Below are 4,238 nucleotides of genomic sequence, written 5' to 3'. Positions count from 1 at the left end.
CCCCGCCGCCGCCCCCTCACCTCGGCTAAAGGACCGCAAAAGCTCCGGAGGGACGCAACACCAGGACGTACAAGCAACTGGCGCGCCGTCCCCGCGCCTCCCTTATATAGAGGCGAGCCCGCCCAGCGCGCGGCGCCTTTTCCAGAAGCCTCCCGAACCTTCCGGAAGAACCCTCCCCAACCGCCGCCGCGGCCGCGCGCCTGCGCCTGCGCCCTGGACGCCGCCCGTCCCTACCCTGGGCCCGCGCGGCCCCACGCCCTCGCGCCCCGCCCCCCACGGCCGCCGCCCGCCGGAGCTCTCGGGAAGGTCTCGCGCCTTCCGGGGCCATCACCCTCAGCCCTGCCCCCCGCGCCTGCTGCGTTATGCGCGCCGTCGGCCCCGGCCCCACGACCCCTGCTCGGCGCGCGTCGGCCCAACGGCCGCCCTGGTGAACCGCCACCCCTGTCCAGGCCGCGGGGAGTGCGACCGGGGACTGAGTGCCCGGGGGCTGAGTGCCCGTGCTCGCGGCTCTGTGAAGTGCAGAAAAGTAAACTGTCGGTGGTTACAACGTGTACCCAGGTTGTGGAAGCTTCGGGTCCTCCACCGTCAGGGCCCGAAACTGGGGCCTGGGGCTAGGTTTGGGGCCTTGAGGCCGCATGTAGGAAATCGAAGCAGGGGTGAGGGGTCCGGTCACGTGTCACATGTATACGCCCGGCGCACTGATCGGAGGCTCAGAGCCACGGTTAGGGGTTTGGGGGCCCGGGGCAGCGATTGGGCGTCTAGGGCCGGGTCGGGAGGTACGGGGCGCGCTTTTTGGCCGGGGTCAGCGATTATAGGTTCAGGGTACAGGAATTATGGCAACAGGTGCCTGCCAGACCTTCATTATGCAGAGGCCCGGGGCTCCGGCCTGGGTGTAGGGTGCAGAGGTGTGTGAGGGAGGGGTGACCCGCGCATGTGCATGGGGAGCAAAGGGGACCCCTGGGCTTCGTGGGGCTCCCGTGCGGCTGTTTCTGAAGCTGAGGTGGGATGGGGAACGAGGGCTTCCCCACACATCGCTATAGACCCCACCTCAAGGCAGGCCACCGCTCAGTATTTGGGGACTGGTCCTGTCCTTAGGCCCCGCTGCGACGAGGAAGAAATGTTGAAACGGACACAAAATACGGAATTCTCCCAGCTCTTGCTCAGTCCCTTGGGGACTTGTACCTACTTTGGGTTTGTTTTAAAACCGTATCCTTCGACGCGTTGCGGGCCCTAGTCTGGAATTCCGGGACGTGGTGACCATGCAAACTGACCCAGCTACGCGCATCATGATTTTGTAAAGCTCATCTCTTTTACTTAACTCTTTTGTGTAGTTTGAGGTTTCCATACGAAGTATGTAATTCATGGTTTGGGTGATTAACTTGCTTTAAAAGCCAATTTGTAAATGGGAGTTCCAAACGTGTTTAGAATAGTGCCAGATCACGGAAGAATTTTGGAGGCGGGGTGGCGTCTTTGGGCTTCACCCAGGTCAATAAGCGGGGGCGGGGGGCTGTTCACCGTTGAGGAAACCGAGGCTCGCCCGGCAGCGCACCCCTGCCCCGCCCAGGCCTCTCCCGGTAAACCCTCCCCCTCCTCCTGGCTCCTTTGTCTCTAACTCCTCCCACCATTGCCCCCCCCCCCCGAACAATCTGGAAGCTCCATAGCTTGTAAACAAACTTGACTGACGACTCCCTCCACTTCCTAGTCTCCAGAGAAACCCAGCTTTTCCAGCAACAGGGTTCTCCGCTGGGGCTGGAGACTCTTCAGGAGGCAGTGAAATCGACGCAGGGCGTCCTGACTAGCGTTAAAACAGGCAAAATAGACTGGAAACTACCAGCCACGTGGTGAGGGTAGATGGGGGTTGTTAGCGTTCGCTGGGGTGCGTTGTAAAATGTGTTTCTGGCCCCAGCTGTGTGTGGAAGCTCCCGGCGGCCCGGGTTTTCCCTGCGGCCTGGGCTGGGGGCGGGCAGGGGGGAGGAAGAGGAGAGGGAGCGGGGGAGGGGAGATGGGGTGGTAGCGCTGAAGTTTCGTTGTCGCCACTGCCACTGTCAGCCGCGCAAGGGCTCCCTTCCTGTAGCCCGGCAGCCGCCCTCCTGTTCTCCTGACTCGGAGGCCCGGCCCGCTTCTTTCCACTCCACTCGGGCCACTGCCCGGGAGGTGTAAGATTTCTTGTAGATGAGCCGTTCAAGGCCCCGGCTGTGAAATTCTCGGTTTCTGGAGCTTTCTCCCCCCTCCTCCAGAGGCCGCTTGGGGAGCCAGGGTTTCCCAGCAAGCTCCGGCCTTAACACCCTTCTTCCAAATCCTTTTGCGCTCCGGCTCTCGCCTGCCTGCCTGCCTGCCTGTCGACCTCAGTCGCTGAGTACAAGGATCCTTTTGGTCTCATCCCTCCAGACGTTTGGGACCGGTTCCACACCAACCGCCGGTGCCCTCCCGACCCCTCCGCTTGGTTACACCAGCAGCACGCTGGGGTTTCCCTCATCCCCGCTGCTCCTTCGCTGCACCCTCTTTAGACTCGTCCTCTCCCCCTGGCCTTTCGCTGGCCCTCTTCCAGCTCCAGACTCGGGTGCTGACCTCACTTCCCCCACCTACCTGGCTTTCTTCCAGGGCTCACTAGCCAGATGACTATCCCACCACCTTCTAGAACCCCAGGCATCCCCGCAGGGGACCTGGCGTGGTCCCTGCCACTTCTATCTCCTAGATACCTCTTGAGTCTGTCCACTTTCCTCCATCCGCGTCCCCCACCCCTCCCCCAGTGCTTGGAAGCCGCTCACCTGGAAGCCCTCCGTAGCCGCCAGACTGCTTGCTTCCTGCCTCTGCTCTGGTGTGTCTCCACTCTGTAGCTGGGGTGAGCTGTGAGAGCCCAGATCTGGCCCCGTCAGTCCCCTCCTGCACACACTCCCCAGACACTGGCTGACGCCCCGTCACTCCAGAGAGAAAGACAGCTCCTTACCCAGGCCTGCCAGGCCTTGTGGGTGCCCCTGCCGCCCACCGGTGCTCAGTTCCCGCTGTGCTCCGCATCGCTCTCCTTTTAAACCTGACTCCACAAGCTGCCCCACAGCACCGTGCATACACCCTTCCTTCCACCTGAAACACCGTCCCCTCTCAGTGTTCTAGTGGACCTTCCGCAAGAATTTCCTTAGGGACCCCTGCGCACCACCATCTTACCTTTCTACCAGGCCCCGCCCATCCCCTGATGGAAACAGGTCCTCAGGATGTGGGGGCCCCTTCCCTCCTGGCATGGGCACTGCTGAGCCCTCCAGCCCTGCCGTCCACTCTCACTTCTTTTGCACCCAGCCGTCTCCTCTCTCAACACTATTCTAATACATCTCCAAGTCCTGCAGATTTAGCTCCTAAATATTTGTTGAGCTCATCCCAAAGTGATCTTGCTGTCAGGAATCTGATCATTTTTCTCTACCATTTGAAACCTTTCAGTGTCCCTCCATTGATAAAGTGGGACACAAGGCACGGACCCTGGATGCAGGTGTCCCAGATTCAAATCCCAGCTCTGCCACTGCCTATCTGCATGACCCAGGCAAGTCACCTACTCCCTCTGTGCCTTGGGTTCAGCGTCCGAAAAATGGGTGTGAAAGTGTCTTCCTCATAGGGTTGTTATGAGGCCTAAATTAGCACATTCCGTTTTTGGAAATGGCCCAAGACAGGGCCTGGCACACAGTAACCGCTGTATACATGTTTATTAAAGTAAATAAATAATTTTCTGATTTTCCTTTTGATTTCTTCTTTGACCCATGGGTAATTTATAAATGTGTTAGTTTCCAAATATTTGGAGGTTTTCCAGATGTCTTTTTTGTTATTTATTTTTTTTTTTTTTTTTGGTTGTGTTAGGTCTTTGTTTCTGCACACAGGCTTTCTCTAATTGCGGCAAGTGGGGGCTCCTTTTCGTTGTGCTGCGAGGGCTGCTCATTGCTGTGGCTTCCCTTGTTGCGGAGCATGGGCTCTAGGGCTTCAGTAGTTGCGGCATGTGGGCTCTAGAGCGCAGGCTCAGTAGTTGTGGCGCACGGGCTTAGTTGCTCTACAGCATGTGGGATCTTCCCGGACCAGGGCTCGAACCCGTGTCCCCTGCATTGGCAGGTGGATTCCTAACCACTGTGCCACCAGGGAAGCCCTTGTCATTGATTTCTAATATTTAATTCCACTGTGGTCAGAGAACATAGTTTGCATGATTTGAATCCTTTTATTTAATTTATTGGTTTATGGCCCAGATTATGGTCTATCTTGGTAAA

At 58.4% G+C, this 4,238-nt stretch overlaps 1 protein-coding gene across 1 annotated transcript in view; it reads right to left on the bottom strand.

Annotated features, from left to right (window-relative positions):
• HSP90AA1 (heat shock protein 90 alpha family class A member 1) overlaps positions 1 to 204 on the bottom strand; it is a 5,879-nt gene extending 5,675 nt beyond the window's left edge. Inside the window, exon 1 of the mRNA XM_007455626.1 lies at positions 21 to 204. The gene's annotated coding sequence lies outside the window, so the exon portion shown is untranslated. The remainder of the gene's footprint in view (positions 1 to 20) is intronic.
• Between the last annotated feature and the right edge of the window lie 4,034 nt (positions 205 to 4,238).

The sequence above is a fragment of the Lipotes vexillifer genome, unplaced genomic scaffold, assembly GCF_000442215.2.
Source record: "Lipotes vexillifer unplaced genomic scaffold, Lipotes_vexillifer_v1.1 scaffold584, whole genome shotgun sequence".
Taxonomy (NCBI): domain Eukaryota; kingdom Metazoa; phylum Chordata; class Mammalia; order Artiodactyla; family Lipotidae; genus Lipotes; species Lipotes vexillifer.
This window is presented reverse-complemented; position numbering and strand designations above follow the sequence as displayed.